This window comes from Brachyhypopomus gauderio, chromosome 9 (genome assembly GCF_052324685.1).
Source record: "Brachyhypopomus gauderio isolate BG-103 chromosome 9, BGAUD_0.2, whole genome shotgun sequence".
In the NCBI taxonomy this organism is placed as follows: domain Eukaryota; kingdom Metazoa; phylum Chordata; class Actinopteri; order Gymnotiformes; family Hypopomidae; genus Brachyhypopomus; species Brachyhypopomus gauderio.
Genome location: NC_135219.1, coordinates 17454034 through 17475948, shown reverse-complemented (window position 1 = coordinate 17475948; position 21915 = coordinate 17454034). Strand labels below are relative to the sequence as shown.

The window sequence follows — 21915 nt, the reverse complement described above, 5'->3', positions numbered from 1 at the left end:
ACGTCTGCGTGTTTGCGTCAGTACCTGAGGACACGATGGTGCATTTATGTTGCCTTGAAAAAAAAAGAAATCAATAAAAATAAAAAGTATGTTGCCTCTGTAAATACATTAGAATAAGGAATAGATACTGGAAAACAAAACACCCGATTTAACCATGGTATTTGCCGATGCAAAAAGGCTAGAGTCGATGCACCGTAAATTCGCCCGCAAATTAAACCCGATGCATGTTGAATCTACCGGTGCAGTCGAATCGCAGACATGTGTACCGATTCACCGATGTGAATCGGTGAATCTCCCCATCCCTAGTGGAGTCCTCTGTCAAACTGATTGTGAGGAAGTATGATACAGTAGGATTTGAAAGACACTATTTTTCCTACTGTGTGTCTCCTGCATCTGAGCTTGATGTGGTTGATGTGAACTGTCTTGATGATCACCACCCTCTCCATGTTGCAAGGTCCTATAAAGAGGGCGATGATAATCGCTGTTTCTCTGCGCTACAGACTATTCTAGACATGTTTTCCTTCGCTGTAATAAAAAAAAAAAAAAAAAAACTAAGGTTAGGGTTCAGTTTTTGACCATGTACCATTATCCTTTGCATTTTTCCTTTGAGGACATACATTGCCCCATCTGTACTCTTGTTATACATTATGCACAATAACACAAGTTGTCCATAAACATTTATTTTTATTTATTTTCATACAGTATAGCAGTATGTAGTGGCACTCTTCTGAAATTCAGAACAATTTTTATAATATATATGATATGCTCATCCTGTGCTACATTATGGTCTTCACGTTAGTAAAACGTTAGCAAGCTGACGTTCATGTCCTAATGAAGAATGGACATGTATTTGGAAAATCTTTTTATGTAATAACTGTTCCCAAACTACATGAATTGTAAATGCTTTCCATTAATTAAAAATCTTACAGGTCTTATAACCTACTCTGTTTTTATAAACTAACCCATAAGCCTCCTAGCAGGTTTTTCTGTCTTCGTTTCTCAGGAGTTTAGGTAAGTTGAAATTTTTAAAGGAGCAGTTTTAAAGGAAAATTTTGAATTTAGTCGGTTCCCCTTTTTGTTTTAGAACTTACAAGTCTTAAGTTGATACCTCATCAGTTAGTATTGTTCAAACTACATGCCTAAATCAGTTGCCTCAATCGACCCAGTTCCCAACCCAACTTTAAGAATAGATTAACGGCGATAATTTTTATATCGCCCGATAAGAGTATCAAATTAACGAACGCCGTTAACGGCCCACCACTAGTGTGTGTGTGTGTGTGTGTGTGTGTGTGTGTGTGTGTGTGTGTGTGTGTGTGTGTATATATATACTTACTAAATATTCTTATTCCTGATAAGAGATTCTTGTTTCCAGATGCGCAAGGTGACATGGCTTTGAGATTATTGCCAGTAGTCCTACCAGCTTCTGCCTATAGGATCGGCCGGAAGACCTTCCATCCAAGCTGTGAAGAGACAAGAAAGTCATTCATTGATCTGCAACCTGTAAGTTGAGATACATAAATCTGGTAATATTCTGCTTTGTTGTAATTACACACCTACCTATAAACTAAGTAGTTATTTGTCTCTGATCACAGTAGGGATGTCTCAGTCTCAGGTTCCAGACATATTTTGGTAGATCAGGTTATTGGCTGTATCCCATGTATAGTATCTTTCACTCAACATAATTTTCAAACAAAAGTTATGAACCATCTTCATTTCAACAAATGCGATTCGGCGCTTGTCGGGATGATTTAAGCCAGTGGCCGATACGCAGAGTAGAGTTGCATGGTGTACCGAAGGTTCGATTCTTTTTCGATACTACGTCGTCACAAACGATTCGGTTCTTTGGCGTTCGATGCTTTCGATGCTGTATATAGCCCAGTCACTAGCTTCAAATGAGTCAAATTAGTAGGCGCGATTTGATTCAGTTCATAAGAAAACTGATTCACACCGCAGCAGTCGGTGTGGCAGGATTCAGATAAACGTAGTGTTCTGAACAGTTCTGAACAAATGCCTCGGTTGAGCGCCACATGCACGCGCAAGCCGGCAGAGCAGCAGCGAGAGAGAGCAGCAGCGAGCGTAGAATGGCGACGGCTAAAATAACGGATGTCTCTCGTCCGCGACTTGTGGACAAAACGGGCGCGTTCCTCGCTGATCGCTGATGAAGTGGGGAATCCGACCAACACCACAAACCCAGTTTGTAAACGGTGTTATAAGTCTATCCAGTGCAGAGGAGGGAACACCAGCAACCTAGCTAAGCATTTAGCAGACAAGCACCCTGATCTCTACAAAGAGCTGAGAAGTCGACAGGTTAGTGGAGTTAGTCAATATACACTCTGTCTGTAGCTTTACTAAGATTTACCCTTTTCAGTGTTATGCAGGGGATAAGCTTGGTTTCCTGGATAGGGATTAGGTCTAGTCATAGACTATATTATCCTTTTAGAATATTAAACAATTAAATCATACACACACACACACACACACACTGTTTCTGCACTCCTTTATAATCTTGTGTCCGGTCATCAATAGACTAAAATAAATAAATACTGAGATAAATACTGATTTGCATATGTCACGTGCTGCCTGCCGTCGTGATGGCTACTTCGGTGACAGAGAGCGATTTAATCGCTTGCGCTGTGCACATAGGGTAACACGGAGAGGAGTGTGCAGGAGTTTTGATTTGGTTTTCTCTATTTCTCCATTATCCCATTGGCTGTGAAACATGAACACAAGATGTTTACGTTTACGCGTTTCTATCGCAAATCTGTGGTCAGGCACGTAGCCTGCTTGATCGTTACACTGAACATGGGCTTATTAAAAACGGTAAACGGTTGATTAATAAAATGGAGCAGTGAGTGTTAAAATGAACATAACATTGTAATGTTCTTCTGTCTCTTTTCCTTATTCAGAACTTAACTTCTGCCCGCCCGTCAAGTTCACATAGTCAGGCTACCATTACCTCTGCGCTAGACAAACAGAAAATATGATCACTCCTCTAACGAAGCAGAAAGACTTAACTTAGTCAAGTCATCTTTTTGCTTTGACTCAGTTATGTTGTAAAGATATAACATGTTAAGTTTATATAACTTAACTAGGATTGTTCACCTAACAACCGATTAATTTACTCAACTGTTTATTTTAAGTAAAGAGCAATTAAGAAATTTTATTTAGGCAACTTTGACCATGCTGGCCGAACTTATTTTTTTCAGTATTCACAACCATGCATGAAGTTCTTTTAACATGATATAGTTAATTTTCTCAATTTACTGCACTAAGTTGTATGTCCAAGTAATAGTTAATAATAACCCATATTTATCAAACAATGATCTAATAAATATAGTTGTAATCAGCATGCTCATAAAAAATATATTTTCATCTGGTATAATCCCAAACATGTTTATTAACAATTTTCATATTTTCCATTAGTTTCCATTAGTCTTTCAGATAAAGAAAACATGCAAGATTGTATGATTTCCAATCACAACAGAAAAAAGGTAGAATGGCTTTAAAACAAAGGGAGAAACAATGGCCCTTGCTTCCATGTGACTTCAGCTCAGAAACCTATGAATAATCAAGTATTAAATGTAAAGAGAAATAAATTTAAGTGATAATAAATAAATAATATATATTATATATTATATATTCATATATAATAAATAAATAAATAAAAGGACAAACTGACAAATGCAGTTTGGTGTGGCATCAAAACAAATGGAAACATGGAGCAATATCAGCTGTTTCAGAACCACACGTTTTAAACATTTCTTCTCACTGACATTTGTAAATGCTTGTAAATAAACGATATACATATATTTAAAGGAAATGCACTGTTATGCAATAACAGCAAGACCCACATCACATGTGGCTAATAAAAAATTGTTCTGTATTTAAGAAACTTATTCTCAAGTTAATGTCATTCTGTAACCACCCCCTGCAAAAAGAAAATAAAAAACAAATATAAACAAAAATATCTTTTTCGCAGATCTTAACTCAGTAACTTATTCTTGAGTGAGTGTACTCTTGCAGTGCAGGAATCTATTTCAATGCCCATGAACAGACGCTGAGTCACCTCAAAGGTATATTTGAGTTATTTGGGGTAGTTCATATTCAATGCATAGAGAAGCCCCATCAAGTTCATATAAGCATTTGAGACATCACCAAGTTTACGAAGGACAACACGCTCTTCAATCACTAGGGCCACATCACTGTAGGTTGCTGGGAGAGGTTCCTTCACATCCTCCACAACTGCGAGGATTCCAATGGTCATTCCTTTGGTGACATCACCCTCATCATCAGTGGACTTGATAAATTAAAACATGAATTGCACTTTTATATGTTGCTTATACATCCCAAACAGTTTGTATACTTTTGTTTGAATTGTTCCTTTAGGTTTAACATACTTCACACATCATAAAGAACTTGAAAGGATTCTCTCTCAAATACCATGGCAATGCCTGCAGGACAGCGGTCCTCTTCCTTTGATTTGATGTCTGCCAAAAAGTAAAAAACTGCATAAAAATGACTTGTTACACACTCACACACACACAATCACACACTTTGAGAATTAACATTAACTCAACTCACATCCTTGTCAAGGCTCTCCAGTATGGCAGTCATTTCTGTCACTGCTTCAAATCGTTTTGACCGGTACAGCTGAAGAAGCTTCAGGAGATGGCCATCAAGACCCCCATAAAAAGACTTGCTAAGGTCCATTGACACAAGCCTGGTAAATTCCATGCTGATCTACTTGAAAGATAAGATCATATAAGCAAAAACAATTGTTTATTATATTGAATATGTAACGTTCTGCGCGGAGCAGAACACTGAGGCGAACACAAACGCTGAGGAGAGCGAGATTTATTCAAGGAAATTCCATAGGCAGTGTTGTAGTCACAGGCATGGGTCATAACGTGCAGGCAATCAGAACACGAAACACGGACAGACATGGCAAAACACAACAAGGAGGACTCACTAAACGGTAGTAGTACGGCGAACAGGAAAACAACAGAGAACAAATCACAGGCATAAACAAAACAACCGATAACTAGACCTGGGAGACACAGGGACTAATATACACAGGACTAAACTAGGGACAGGTGACGACAATGACACAGGGGTGTGGTAACAAACAAGGAATCCATTAAAACCAACGAGCAGGGCGGGACAAACAGGCAGGGAACACGGACATGAGGGAACCCAGAGTGACAGCTACGAGAGGGGGCGTTGCCCTACGTGACAGAATACTACACTGCTAAGCTGGGTAATATGACAAGATCATTATAAATACCTCTCAAGATCATTATAAATTTCTCCCAAATATATTTTGAATGTCATGGATTTCTGTAGATATATTAAAACACTTCAAATGCAAGTTTACTTATAGAGAGCACATAATTGAGTCTATTTAGAATTTATTCAGCACAATGCAAAATAGAATCCAACACTGTGCTATGTAATAAATGTTTAATATGTCATTGTACTCAAGTTCTAGATGGTAAGTGGAGCTGATAAGTTTTTAAAAAGTGGCAGGTCAGTATATATTTACATGCCACAGACAAAACAAACCTGTCTCTCAGTGAAGAGTGCTGGCCATTTCGTCATCATTTCCAACACAGGAGGCTCATCATCCACAACTTCCTGTCTTCTCAAAGAATATGAGCTGCTCATTCTAGCATCTATAATAGCCAGGTCAGGGTTCCTTTTCTTCATTTCTTGAATGATGTGATCTCGCTCCTCTTCCAGACTTTTCTGGTCTTTGCCTTGTGGTAGGTCTGGAAGAAAATTTGTCTCAGACCTTCTAGGCTTCTTTACTTTGTTTCGTTTTCCTCTGTCTTGGACAGCGCCTCTCTTCTCTGAATTCACTGTCAGTTCTTGACAACCTGCTTCTCTTAGCTTTTGTCTATAGTTCCCCATTTTAAACTTTAAACTAAGTTTTCATCCATACCACCCACATGTGGAGCCCGGTTCTTTTAGAGAAGGGTGTTTTTCAACTAGTGCAATGGCTACACTTTCAAATTCCTTATTTTCGGGATAAGCTTTGTATGAATATATTGCCTCAGCAAGTTTGTCTAAAATTTCAGACTTCATGTCTCTAGAGATGGTCAAAAGCACACCATCTTTTCGATAAGCCTCATTGCCCTGTCTCAGCCTCAGTTCAACATCGTATGAGAAAGAGAGGATGGTAAACGAAACTGGCCATATCTGTGAACGACCTGAAGATGGCCGTGAATGGTTGCTTGCTTCAGAGGATGTTGAAGGTGAGAGAGATAAGCTTGCAGTGTCCAAACTTGAGTCAGAAAGTGTATCTGTAAATGGGTTGAAAAGGACCCTTAATGTTGCTTTCTCCTTAAGCCTGGTTTATACTTGACGTGCCGCGAGCGGCGCAAGGGTCCGCGTGGCGAAAATGACGTAATCGCTGAGGCTCCGCCCATGCGCGAGGGCCTCCCGTGCTGTCGCTGTGCGAGGTTGTGCACCTCTCGAATTTTGTAACTTCGCGCGCGCGCCGCGCTTCAGCGAGATCGACAGTCATGTTTGCAGGGTTCATACACCTATACAAGGTGGAATTAAAGCACTTGTACGGCACTTTCAAGGTCCATTTCAATATTTTCCAGCACGATAAACATAATTAAGTTTTTTTTTTTTTTTTTTTGCCCACCTCCACCCCCCCATCTTTGGAGGACAACTTTGTTTTTATGTACAGATTTAAATGGCAATTATAACAATTCTGTATAATATATAGTGTAGTGATAACAATATATAGTGATAACAATATGCAAAGTGATAATTATTGGGGTTAGGTGGACCAAGAAAAGAGGGGGAGAGAAATAATAAAAAGGGAAAAGACAGAGGTAGGAGAAGAAAGGAGAAGAAAAAGAAAAGAAGAAGAAAAAAAAATTAATAATAATAAAATAATAATAATAATAATAATAATATTAATAAAATAAAACACGCAACCAGCTCAAATGACCACTGCAAAGAAGTACAGAAAGTAAACCAAATACATATAGTGCAGATGAGTGCGATGTATGGGTGTGTGTGTTTATGTGCAACCTAGAAGTGCAACATAGGATAGATGTATGGAATGTACTTACCAGCAAGGGTGGGTAGCTGCGACAGCATTCCCCCAGAGGCCAGAGGCGGGTGGAGAGAGACCCGGGAATCCCACCCGCCCACGGCCCCCCACAGAGCGGTGGAGTACCAGAGCCGCACTTCCCAGAAACCCTCACCCGCCCGCCCCCGCAGGCGGGAGAGAGAGACCCCGGACAGCGCCCCACCAGTCAAGGAGCGCAGGTCCAGGGGAACCAGAGGGAACAGAGCGCCTCCCCCCCAGGATGCCCCCCCCGGGGCCAGCGGCAAAACCACGGCGCCACGCGCCCGGAAAGCCACCCACCACCCGGCAGGGCCCACCTCCCGCCGAGGAGCACCCGGCCGCCCCATACCACCACCGCCCAGGGGAGCGGGCCAACCGCCCCTACGCCGGGGGGCCAAGCCGGAAGTTAAATATTAATACATATACTTGAAATGATTAGAAATAATTTGCTTTTTTAATCACATTATTTATTGGTTAACGTAATTTCTTTTCAAACCTGAAACACAAAGCAACATCAAAATGCGTCAGGTAAATGTTCATTCCCCTTTTTTTGAGGGGTGTTTCTTTATACTACCACATATCGTTTCGGACAACACTGCAAAGCCATATTTACGTTTGATGCCTGATGTGTATATATACGGTCTCTGGTCAGGTAAAAATGTTCTTTCCCCGGTTTTGCAGGGGTTTTTTATTCTCCACTGCCACTTATCGCCACCTATCGTTTCGGAGAACACTGCAGTGACGCTCGCGAAAGTATAAACGCCTACACCGCTCGCGCAGGGTAGCGCGAGGTGGGCGGAGTCACGCGCTACGGTCGCTCGCGAAAGTATAAACCAGGCTTTAGGCAGATCAGCTATACATGTAAGGTTGCAAAAGTCATGGAAGTCTTCATCTTCATACTGAAGATCAAAAGAGTCAGTTAGCTGCAGTTTGCTTCTTAGCATCAGTTTGAGGCTGTCCACAGAGTCAGGAACAGAATCCAGCTTAATTTTACGAATGTCCTGTTGTGAGATGATCACACGAAAAAGCATCTTGTTTGCAGAGCAGGGCTGTCGATAAAATAAACAGAACAAAAAATGAAAACATTTTAGAAATGTAGAATGCAATCACTGAATGCAAAATACATTAACCATAAACAGGCCTTTAAAATCAAACCATAAGAAGTCTCTTGTGTTCACAAAAGAGGCATTTTCTGCAGTGTAATGCAAGCAAATATTTAAAATACATATATAAATATAAGTGTATAATACATACATGTTTTTATCTAAATAACTATACCTTAAAGAAGCAGGAAGGTTTTTGGTGTCACCATTATTTTGCCTGCTCGAATGTATGGGTACAGAGGATGATATCCATTTAACTCGTATGGTTCCACAATTTTTAGCTCAGGGCTGTGGTTTTTCACCAGTTCATAACTCCGCAAATGGTCTATGTACCACGCCTTGAAGGGTTCAATGATGAATTTTCACCAACTTTCCAAAGTCAGGGAGTCCACTGGTGTGTCCCACAGATAAAAACATGCCTTCTGCATACTTGGTGCCTTGGAGATTCACATGAGTTGCAAGAGATACAGTGGTAATATTGGCATATTTGCACTCTACAGCCTTCTTCATGGAGTGCTCCAATGTGTCCAGTGAAACAACGGCAACGTGCTCTACCTCCAGTTCAGGTTTGAAAAGACTTGGCTGGTCCAGATAATAAGCCAATGAAAGTTGGTGTTTTGTAGCGAGAGTGAGCAAGATATTTTTGAAATTTTTAACATCATGCACTACTCTTTTAAAAAAAGCTGTGTTTAGCTTCAAAACGAATAGTCCAGAAATCAATTGGTGGGCCAAATCTACGAGTAAGTTCGGTGTAGTGTTCCAAGAAGTGATGCTTGGGCAGAAAATGGAAATGGGGAAAAACTTCTTTTAATAAAATCTCAGATCTATGATCTGAGATTTTGGACTCTAAGTAGCACAAGGTCTCATCCGAAAAATAGCTACTTGCCAGGAGCTCAACAATATCTTTTAGCACCAAGACAATTTGCCATGTCTTGTCATTCTCTGGTATTTTGTTACCAATCATTAGTGGCAGTAATCGCAGTAAAGTCCAGTTCTCATGGCAGTTACCACCAACGGAACACTTCAATGCAAATGATTTTGGAATCTGTTGTGTCGGTCTGTTTGTTTTATCAGTTGACTTGTAAGGAAAGGATTGGATGATGCAGTTGAGATCATCTAATGTAAAATAATGTTTGGAAATCAAAGACTTCAGACATAAGCTTAACTCACTTGGTACTATTCCTTCTAGCAAGTCATGCATAAAATCTGGAGGAAATCCATGTACTGAGTGGAAATAAGAAAGCCTATTAAGAACACAATCTCTTTTTACAGCATCCAGTGAAACCAAATGTGTACTCTTTTTCAATTCTAACAATGTGTTCATGAGCTTCAACTGTTCTAAGTGGGAAACGTCCCTCTCTTACCTCATGAACGTTTATATCCTTGCGAGTGGCAAAGCAAAATCTACAGAATTTATCCACGTTAAAGCTTTCCTGCAGGCCAGAAAACGAGTGGGCACCCAAATTGTCTGCAGAAACATAGAGTACAGTACCTTTAATACTTGCTCCCAGTTTCTGAACATATAAGCCCTGCTGCTCAAGTAATTCCAAGTCTTTCACCAATGGCTGAAAAATAACATCATAGCCATACTTTTTCACATCACTGCTGGAACAGAGACAAGCCAAATAAATGGATTGCACAGAGGACCTATACTGTACTGGCAAATTTGAAATCACCCAATAAACTGCACAGACCTTATGCTTCTTCCGTGAAGTGCCTAATGGGTTACACACTTCAAAGTCATCGATGTATAATCCTAGAGCTATGCTTAAATTTTCTGAAGACAGCAATTGATTGTCTTTGCAGCTCAATCCGTCTCTGTATGTTTTAAAAAGAGACAACCCAAGTGCAAAATTTGGCGTACCTTCTGTATGTATGTGTATTTTTTCTAGAATATCATTACAGTTTAAAAGTTCTGACAAAACTTTCAAAATAGGAACATACACAAATTTTCTTTTGGAAGATGCATCCAAAACATATTCAATAGGCATCAACATCATCACACTGGAAGACATTTTCTTGATTATTGTCTTTATTGAGCCAAAGTACTTTACTTTAAAGCAATACCCCACCATTTCTGGAAATAAGTTAATTTTACAACTCCTCATGAGTTAAATGGTTGTTATACCTTTTTCTGTTCTTCTAGCCCCTCTTAGTCTGGCGATGTTAGTTCCAGTTCAAAGCTAGTAATCATCATTGAATCTCATGGGTCCACCTAGTAGCTAGCTGGAACCATAGGATTCAATGTTAATAATAATAATAATTCAATAATAATAATAATAATAATAATAATAATTATTATTATTATTATTATTATTATTATTATTATTATTATTAACTTGGAGGTGCAATTTGCACTGTCAGACTCTGATCGGAAGGAAGAAAGGTAAAACTCCATTATTTAACTGAAGGTGAGGTGCAATATGAGCTGATTTCTGAAAATGGTACAGTATCGCTTTAAGGGGCTGAAGTAAGAGCTTGTTCACTTTTAACTTCAGCTCCTCAATGATTCTCAATGCCACACTGAGCAAAGCTAAATGTATACAAACTTGTTCCGCACAGATTGCAGGTAGGTACAAACACCAGGAGTTTGTCATCAACTGATCTCAGATCAGAGAAGAACATAATTTAAGGACCACAGATGGGGAAAAAAGTTTGAGCATGAAATAATCATGTTGCATTAGTATTCATTATGAATGGTGAAACTGCACTTAAATAGACAGAAATAGACCTTTTAGCTGCAAAACTTACTGTACTTTGGTCATAATACCGAAATTGCTACCAAAAGGGGGCCTAGTGGCATGGTTGTGATCCTTTTGAATTCAGCATTGATCTGAAAACAAAAAAAAGCACAAAGGATTCAGGGGAAATTGAATGTTAATCATTAATTACATTATGAAAACTCCAAGCTGTTATCAACACTTGAGAAAATATTGAATCACCTTCAACGGCACTACTACTTATTGACTTTAAAACAACCATCCATTAATGTATTCTGCATAGTTCATCTAAAAGAGTAGGTCTAATTATCTAAATTGGGTCACTTACCACTGTAAAGTCTGTCAATGCTCTACAAGTAGAACAATTCTACATAAGAAGAAAAGATTACAATTAGACAGTGAACATCTTAGTGGATTGTTGAAATCAATATGCAGACAGACATTCCCAGCTTTTGAAAACACTGAACACATATTCAGACAAATATAATTGGGTTGTGCTCTATTAAGCTGAATTTTTTTTATTAATTAGCACATAGGTAATACAATTCAGGCATGTAATTACTATAATATTATACATACAATACATATATATAATATTATATAATATAAGCCTTTTGCCAATTCCCGCCGAAATATTGGGACACTTATGGCTGCTACAGCCGCCCCTCCCCCACTCATCAGCGTAGCTCCCCATCTCAATATAACAGTCATCAAACGCAACAGAACCAAGAAAAAATTACAACATAACCATAAAACCCACCTTCCTTTTTCAAATTAGACAGCAGAACAAGAAGACTATTTTAAAAACCCTGACAAAGAAAAAAAATTATAAAATACTTTTAGTATGTTAAGAACAAAGAAAACCAAGAGACCAATCTTGCTAACGCCTTAGCGGCTACGCTAGTAGCCTGCTACCTCAATCCACTTTCCCAGTGCAAAACAATAGAACTAACTGCTCGAAACATTTGTCATGTATACAAGTAGCTTCCTAATATAAATATACATGTATGATAATATATAATAATATATTGAACAATGTATAGTAGTTAGCATGGAATTCGCCCAGAGCGCAAGAGAATACTTACTTTCCTCAGAAAAGTTACCTCACGACTGAGAAAAATCGCGCCAAATCAATAAATGCGCGTGCGCAAATGGCCTCCCATTCGCCATATTAATGTTGTTGTCTGGCGGGAACGTAAGCGAACAATGGGCGAGTGATCACGCCAGTTAAATACAGTGCGCGATTAAATATAACAGTAAAGTGCTTAACTTTATCTTTGGAACAGCTTCCACACACAAAAGACTGACGAACAGTGCGATAATGCTACAGTAAATAAAGTACTTGAATGACTTACCTAATTTTGTGTTAGTCTTCTCACAATGCGAGATTACGGGTATTTCAGGCGATCGACAGAGTGGAGAGGAGAGAAACGCTGATTGGCTGGAATGGATCTGACGCAAGCGACTCGCTACGGCTTCTTCTTCTTCTCTTTTTAACCTGAGTTGAGCAGTAGCACCACTTCAGGACTGGAGACCACCGCAAACACAAATTAATCATGTTCCTTCAAGGCGTTGGAAACGTGCACATTCAACCGCCCTCATGATCAAATTATCCTTATTTGATTAAATCATGTTTACTCAAGGAATGTTATTTAATTGTTTTGGATCTATTTATTTTATATGGGTAAATCCAAAGACCCGATATTTCCCGTTTTTTCAGTGTACAAGAAACCCATTTGAACACGTTTGACCATTTTAGACTTGGAGGGGGATGGGTTGGACAACTTTTCCATTCTAACTTTCATTCTAAATCTAGGGGAACAGCTAATTTAATTAAAAAGATGGTTCCATCCATTTGTAAAGTTAAAAGTTGATGCTGACTCAGCTGGTCGTTATACAATAGTCGTGGGCAGACTGAACCATATTCCAGTAGTTTTAGTAAACATATATGCACCTAATTGGGATGACAGTGCATTTTTTTACCAGCGTCCTTTCCCGTATACCTGATATAGACACGCATCATCTCATATTAGGAGGAGATATTGTGTTCGGTCACCCTCATTGGATCGTAGTTCACCCAAGACCATGCAACCAACCCGCTCAACAACTGCTTAATCAGCTTCTAAAAACCTATGGAATGGCTGATGTATGGCGCTTTCAGAATCCTGAGCGCAGATGCTAGTCCTTCTATTCACCCGTTCACAAAACATATTCTCGTATTGATAATTTTTTTGTTGATAATAGTTTACTGCCATTAGTCACGGAATGTGAATATCAGGCAATAGTGATATCAGACCATGCATCATTGTTAATGACATTAAACTTGCCTACCTGCAGCAGTGGATATCGGCCGTGGCGATTTAATACACTACTCTCTAGGGCTGTGACGGTATGGATTTTTTATTACCGCGGTAAGAAACTAACACATCACAGCGGTATTGCGGGTAACCGCGAGACCCAGCCCCGCCCCCCACACACACCCCCAAAAAGCAATGGTACTATGATTAATTAATGTACAAAGTTTTATTCTTCAAACCAGAAACTGTATTAGCCCTGATGTATCAAACAATGCATCATAGCCTACATAAACGTAAAAAAAAAAAAAAAAACATAAATACAGCATAAAAAGGGAACATATGCTGTCTGTATAATTCTTCCTTGTACAGCTACTGCGCAGCTAACGTAAATCCGCACGTTCTGGCTTATTTATCCATCTTAATGTTTTTTGCCAGGCAAACCAACATGTTTACTTTGTCGGGTTTAAGGGAGGATCTAAATGGAGTGACTATGTTGCCAGCCGCACTAAATACACGCTCGGAGGGTGTGCTCGTAGCGCATACTGTCATATATTTTCTGGCGACATTCGACAGAAGAGGGAATCGAGCTTGATTGTCCCTCCACCAAGCAAGTGGGTCCGAGTGCGCATCAAGGATTTCCTCCTGTAAATACCTTGCAAGTTCCGTGTCTGCACGAATTCTCTTGGGAATCAATGGGCGTGTCTGTTCCTGTCTTTTTCCAAGCAGATCTGCGAGACTTTTCTTTTTTTTAGAAGGAGGAGCTAGTCCGCTTGCCCCTTCTCCATCCTCAGTCATCGAGATTTGCATGACATCTCTGTCATCGCGGCCCTCTTCGGGAACTGCCAGGATCTCCTCCAGCAGCTTGTCTTTTATGTCATCGGAGTTGCTGTCCTTGTGTCTTGGGTCAACAAATGAGGCCTTTGCCAACAGTACCTGTGTTGCAGGTGCACTGTATGTTTCTTCCAAGACTCCGGTCATTTTTTTTTTTTCAGGTTGCGTGCCAACTCTGTGTCTTCTTCAGTTGGAAGCAAAAGATCCTCTCGAAGTAACTGTAGTACCAGTTTCAAGGAGGACGCTGTAACCATCGTCTCTGAAGACAGCGCATCAGTAAAATCTGCAACTTTTTTCAGCGCCGCATTAACGGATTCTAGGACTTCGACATCCTGCCACGTCGGCATGGACGTAATTTTGATTTCAAAAGTGGGGGGGACATGGATTCGTCGCTATTTAAATATTTGGTTTTAACCGTAAAAACTAGGGGGGACCAAAACGAGCTTTTGAAAAAGTGTCCCCCCCGTCCCCCCCCAAAATTACGTCCGTGCACGTCGGAATCAAATGCTGACTACGCCGATCATCCAGCACCCTTTTAATAGCTGGGCACTGCTCAAGAACACGTTCAACCATCTTTTGCGTAGAACCCCACCTAGTCGAACAATCCTGTGAATACATTAAAACAGGATTCACTTAAAATAAATTACGATCAGTGATCAGCCAGTTCTAAACTTATTACCCAGTTATTAACTTAAGCGACAAACATTTAAATATATATATATATATATATATATATATATATATATATATATATATTATATATATATATATATATAATGTGTGTGTGTGTGTGTGTATTCTAAAAATATTCTAAAAATATAATGATCTAGTTTCAAAGTGTTCACACTTAATTTGGCTGGATTAAAGTACTGCTCGGCACGCACAAATTCAACTTCAACAAGCTTTTACGGGAGTTAATAAAAAAAAATTAAGTGCTTTTATTTTTCGTTTCCTTGGGATAATTGTTGGACATCCGTGAATGATTTTACTTTTTCTTTGTGTGTCCCGCTACCCTGAAGGCTTTCGTAACTGTTTATTGTGTAATATATGCGGACAACTTACCACGATTAGGCAATGCTGGGGCAAGTTGAGCTCTGCTTGTTCTTTGATAAGCTTTCTCTTCTTTTGCCAGCTTTGTGAGAACGTTGTCACCAAAGTTCTGCACAAACCCATAGCGCGGGCTGTGCGGTCTTTCTCTGACTTCAGTGCGTTGGTTACAGCTAAATGCAGATTATGGCCAAAACAATTTAGCCATTGCCAGCCAAGTTTACGTACGGCAGCCACAATGTTGGCCCCATTGTCTGTTGTAATGCATGCCAATTTCCCTTCATCCAGAGACCACTCTTGGAGGGAAGATCTGAGCGCTTCTGCCAGGTTGTCACCCGTGTGACTTTCTGGAATGAATAAGGTCTCCAGGCATTTTGATTGTAGTTCCCAGTTTGCATTGAGGTAGTGTATGGTCAGGCTCATGTATGGCATCATGTTCACACTTGACCATATATCCGTTGTCATCGAGAAATGATGAACTTCTTTCAGGTCCCGTATTATACCCTCCTTCACTGTCTGGTATAATGCAGGAAATGCTTTCTGCGAGAAGTACTTTCGATCGGGAAGTACATATTGCTTATCAAAGGCCTGTAGCATTGCCTTGAAAGCTGACTTCTCAACGGTACGAAAGGGAACCATTTCCTCAACTAAATAGCGGGTCACACTGTCAGTTAGCGTTCGCCACTGTTTACTGTCACGTTGGTATTTCGCTCCTCTTGCAAAAGCTTCAGAGATGGCCAGTTGCTGCTGACCTGGACCTGCTCCTGACGCAGATGTGCTGCTCCCAAGTTGGGCAAACGCCAAAGGGTGATTAATTTTAAGATGTGCTCTTAAATTACTGGTATTTCCTCTTGAGACTGCGATTTTTTTTTCTGCAAATGTGGCATATTGCCTCCTCTACATTTGCTGGCTGTCCATTGTCATCTGACTCAAATCCAAAATGGGCCCAAATTGGTGACGAAGTATTTGCCTTTGAAACAAGATTCGTGGCCATTGCTGAATTGAATAATGTCGGCTTAATTGTCATCCGTATGGACATTACCATAAGAGGAGCGTTTTCGACATGTGCAATTAAAATAAATTTCGATTTATTTCTGGTGTGTGTGAGTGTGGAAAATATTTGAGTGTGACTGTTATGTGTAGCAAGCATCAAGTATTCAAACCGTAAAATAATTATTAATAATCAGAAAAATCCAAAAGAACCCCCCCCTCGGTCCATTTGTTTATGGACTTTTCCTTTCTGTCGAGCGCGAAATCTAAGGCCTTGAACACGTGATGGATGATAACTAAATATTTACAGAGTTTATATTACAGATCACAGTTAATGTGCAGCCATGTAACTGTAATAGAAAAGGCAATGCGTTAAATCAAGCGGGAGACTATCAACACTCAATATGTTTTTATTAAAATGGCGACAACAACCAAATACACCAAGGTTCAATTAAAAATTTATTTATTTATTTTTTATTTATTGTAAATTTCTCCGTGGCACGTGCAGTGCAGTTCGTTTGTTGCTAAGTGCTCAGCATAAACTAGCTGCTTGGCAAAATAACGGCTATAACATTATTCAGCTAAAAGTAAGACAGTTTAAATTAATCGGAACATTTCCACTGATATAACAAGACCTATATAGAATTCCTAAATAGAATCACCAACCCGGTCTCATTCGTATGAAATCGTACGCAAAACTAAGCACTGGATAAACTACTCTCTCTGCTGTGCTGGAGAGACTCGGATCCAGGGTGCTGCGTGAGATCGTTCAAAAATCATTGCGCGGTGAACAAATTTTACACATCATAGTTATTTGTTTGTGGAGTGAAATGGATAGTATAGGACTTAAAAGTGGCATATTAATACTGAATTCATCATGGCTGTGCTTATATTGAGCATTTCACTATGGCTCAAAACTCAATCAGATTTGACAACAATTAAAAAATGCTGTAATGACGGTAATGAGCTCATCACCGCGGTAGACGTCCCATAACCGCGGTATTGCGGTAATAAAATTATCGTCACAGCCCTACTACTCTCTGATACAGAGTTTGTTAAATTCATTTCTGGAGAAATAGATGACTTTTTATAACGTAATCAGACCCCAGGAATATCCTATTGTCTAATTTGGGAGACATTAAAAGCCTATCTCAGAGGCCACATTATTTCATATAGTGCCCGTGTAAAGAAAAAACAACAGGAGCGGCTTAAAAAGATTGAAAGTGATATTCTGCAGTTGGATGGGGTTCTTCCACTTCATCCATCCACTACTTTATTTAAGGAACGATTAGCTCTTCAGACAGAATTTAATTTGCTATCTACAAAACTTACTGAGAATCTGTTAAACAAATCTAGACACAAGTCATATGAACATGGCGAAAAAATTGGAAAAATCCTAGCCCATCAATTACGGTGTTGACCAGTGAATTCTTGAAATAACTGACGAACATGACAAAAAATTAACTGACCCTTCAGAGATTAATAATAGGTTCATGGAGTATTACTCACTATTATATACATAATAATAATAATAAGAATGAGTTATTTTTTGACTCATTTTTTAGCAAATTTGTTACCCACTATAATAATAAATAAATAAAGGCAAGCCGTTATTTCTTTAATTCATAAAAAGGGTAAGAGTAAATTGGATTGTAGCTCATATTGGCCTATTTCATTGTTAAATGTTGATAGTAAAATATTTGCCAAACTTTTAGCACTTCGATTGGAAATAATTATACCTTCAATAGTGTCTGACGATCAGACTGGGTCTATTAAGAATCGGTATTCATTTTACAATATACGTAGACTTTTGAACATCCTCCATCATCCTACTCCACTCGATATACCCGAGGTGCTTTTGTCCTTAGATGCTGAAAAGGTATTTGATCGGGTGGAGTGGGACTACCTTTTATACATTGAGAAAATTTATATCATGGATTCAGGTTTTATATTCCTCCCCTTTGGCAGCAATTCGGACAAATAATAACATCATCATTTTTTCCATTAGGTCACAGGACTAGGCAGGGCTGCCCCCTATCGCCTTTGTTATTTGCACTGATGGTTGAGCCTTTAGCAGTTGCAATAGTATTATTAAGGGCATACGGAGGGGTGAATCTGAACATAAAGTATCCCTCTATGCGGACGATACCCTCTTGTATGTGTCTGAGCCACTTAGGACCTTGCCTCAAATATTGTCATTACTTGGTAGTTTTGGAAATATATCAGGATATAAAATAAATTTGCAAAAGAGTGAACTTTTGCCGATCAATACAGCAGCCAGACTAATTACATTTGACTCCTTACCATTTAAGCTGAGTAAAGATAAAGTTAAGTACTTGGGTATTTGGGTTACCACTAACTACAAGCATCTCTTCAAAGCAAATTTTATTCCACTGATGGACTCTATAAAACAAGATTTCAAACGCTGGCGTACATTACCGATTTCATTAGGAGGCAGGATAAACACTGTCAAGATGAATATCTTGCCAAGATTTTTAGGGTTCACACACACAGTGTGGGAACCCTATTGTAATTGCTGGTATTTTTCTTATTTTTCTTCTTATTCTTTTGCCCATTTTTTGACATAAAATGCATCGTGCAGCCTAGACCGTAATGCCTAGAAAACCCAATCTTGGCAAAAAGGTTCAGTTAACTCCAAGGACCAGATTGCCATACAGGGACCCAAATTGGCCTGATGGTGGCGCTATAGCAGAGCATATTGACTTTTTGTCCATATCTCCTACACCGTAGGTCCTAGAACCAAAATTCCAGTTCCTATGCATTCCTTGACTAAATTCAATAGGACAATTAATATACAACCATTAAGCTCCGCCCACTTAGATTTCGAGTTAATTTGCATAATGTGCAAAATCACACACATCTTTGAGCGCTAACTAGTCCCTGGATTTTTCACATACATGCACATATGTGGTATCAAAACGTTCAGAAGAGTCTGAACTTTAAAATGTATCCAACAAAAATGCTAATTTCTTCACTACCTAGTCAGTATAAGCCAATCAAATGAGGGGGCGTAAATTCAATAGTAAATTTTGCACATATGGAGCTCTAACTTAAGAAAACTTGCATATAATGAGATGGCACTTCACAGACAGCTTCCGTGTGAGGGTCTGGGGCAGCTCGCAGAGGTTGCCATACCTCACCTGCTAGGGGGCGCTATAACATGCAAAAATTTGCCCCATGCACTCAGATTGGCCGATCCACATGAAACTTGACAGACATCATCTATGGGCCTCTGGAAACCAGGTCCTAAAGCAGACATGCCATACTTCCAAAATGGCTGACGTAATCGGCCAATCAGTGATCGGCACGCGTTTGACAGGCTTACCATTGGTCGATCTGCACGAAACCTCTTGGGTGTGGACAAGTGCACGCCCCCTATGACATAATCCAGCCGGGTGTCGATTGGCCACTGGGGGGCGCTATTGCAAAAAAAGCAAGTGTATCCCCTACATAATTCCACTTGGAAACATGCAATTGGACTCTTTTGATTCCTTGCAGTAATGCGAACAACTTTCCCATTACATGTCCTATGAAAAAATGCACAGTTTATTTACAGTTAATAATAGTTTGAAATCATCACTTTTCATACTGCTCCTAGGATTTTCATACTATCATGTCAAGCAAAGTCTTATAATACTCTACAGAGTGTGAAATCAAAAAACAATCCAAAGATTTTGGATTTGAGGACACTTATACCTGCTAAATATTTTTTTAATGGACAGCATCGATACATATAATATTCATATTCTTAAAGCTCTTTCATATTTTACCCAATTCTGACCAAAATGCATAAGCCCATTCAGAATCCCATCCTGAACAAATTTGTCAAGTTTCATCTAAATCGGTTATCGTATGGCTCTACAGTGCAGTATTGTATACAATGCATAAAAATGCATGTAAAGTCCCTCTGTCACCTTCTCCTTCTCACACGCACGCAAGCTGAAACTCACACTCTCAGTCTCTCTCACACTCTCACCCACATTCCCCCTCCCATATCTGTGCCCTAAGTAAACATTGCTCTGGCTACCTAGATCTCTCTGTGTCTATTAACCAGGCACACACACATACAGGCGCAAGCAGGCCTTCCTATAGCATTCACAATGACACTTCCCTAGCCATACCCACCCATATCTCAGTGACTAACACATGCTCATACAAACTGATATTTGGCTTCTTTTTTGTCTCTCTCTCACACAGACACACACACCTTTATACCTATATGTATGTATAGTTTCTATGTATACTTATGTATGTATGTATTAGTATATGTTGTCATATTTTGAGTACATACACTACCACACACACACACACACACACACACACACACACACACACTTCTACCTAAATGTATGTAAAGTTTGTATGCATATCTATAGCATATGTATAGTATATGTCAGTCATGCCAGTGATGTCAGTCATATCAGAAATGCCAGTCATGTCAGTTACATCAGTCATGTCAGTCATGCCAGTCATGTAAGTCATGTCATGCCAATCATTTCAGTCCAGTCATATCAGTCATGTCAGTCAAATCATCAAATCATTACAGTCATGCCAGTTATGTCAGTCATGCCAGTCATCTCAGTCATGTAATGCCAGGCTTTGCAGACTACATTCATACTTTGAATACACGGGCATTCACAATGACACTTCCCTAGCCATACCCACCCATATCTCAGTGACTAACACATGCTCATACAAACTGATATTTGGCTTCTTTTTTGTCTCTCTCTCACACAAACACACAGACGCACACACCTTTATACCTATATGTATGTATAGTTTCTATGTATACTTATGTATGTATGTATTAGTATATGTTGTCATAGTTTGAGTACATACACTACCACACACACACACACACACTTCTACCTAAATGTATGTATAGTTTGTATGCATATCTGTCCAGTCATGTCAGTCCAGTCATATCAGTCATGTCAGTCCAGTCATGTCAGTCCAGTCATATCAGTCATGTCAGTCCAGTCATGTGAGACATAAGTCATGTCAGTCATATCAGTCATGTTATTACAGTCATGCCAGTCATGTCACTCATTCCAGTTATGTCAGTCATATCAGTCATGTTACTTTTGTTCATCATGCCAGTGATGTCATTTCAGTCATATAAGTTATGTCAGTCATGCCAGTCATGTCAGTCATGTTATGGCAGGCTTTGCAGACTACATTCATACTTTGAATACACGGGCAGTCATGTTAGGCGTGCAAGGTGTGCAAGGAGTGAATTAACAAAGCATAGTCTCTGGCTCCCTCAATCTCTCTCTGTTGGTGATATACAGGCCCAATCATGTATGGACACATGCAGGCCTTCCTATATTGTTCACATAGATGCAGCCCTAGTCTTTCTTATTATTATTCTTTGTCCCATTTTTTGACCTAAAACGTATTGTGCAGCCTAGACCGTAATGCCTAGAAACCCCAAACTTGGCAAAAAGGTTCAGTTAACTCCAAGGACCAGATTCCCATACAGGGACCCAAATTGGCCTGATGGTGGCGCTATAGCAGACCATATTGACTTTTTGTCCATATCTCCTACACCGTAATTCCTAGAACCAAAATTCCAGTTCCTATACATTCCTTGACTAAATTCAATAGGACAATTAATATACAACCATTAAGCTCCGCCCACTTAGATTTCGAGTTAATTTGCATAATGTGCAAAATCACACACATATTTGAGCGCAAACTAGTCCCTGGATTTTTCACATACATGCACATATGTGGTATCAAAACGTTCAGAAGAGTCTGAACTTTAAAATCTATCCAACAAAAATGCTAATTTCTTCACTACCTAGTCAGTATAAGCC

The 21915-nt window shown here is 39.4% G+C and overlaps 1 long non-coding RNA gene across 3 annotated transcripts in view; it reads left to right on the top strand.

Moving 5' to 3' along the window:
• Positions 1-21915, top strand: part of LOC143523307 (uncharacterized) — an 88190-nt gene that overhangs the window by 27001 nt on the left and 39274 nt on the right. For all 3 annotated transcript variants that reach the window (XR_013133280.1, XR_013133279.1, XR_013133281.1), the window contains exon 3: positions 1373-1500. This is a non-coding gene — a long non-coding RNA (uncharacterized LOC143523307). The remainder of the gene's footprint in view (positions 1-1372; positions 1501-21915) is intronic.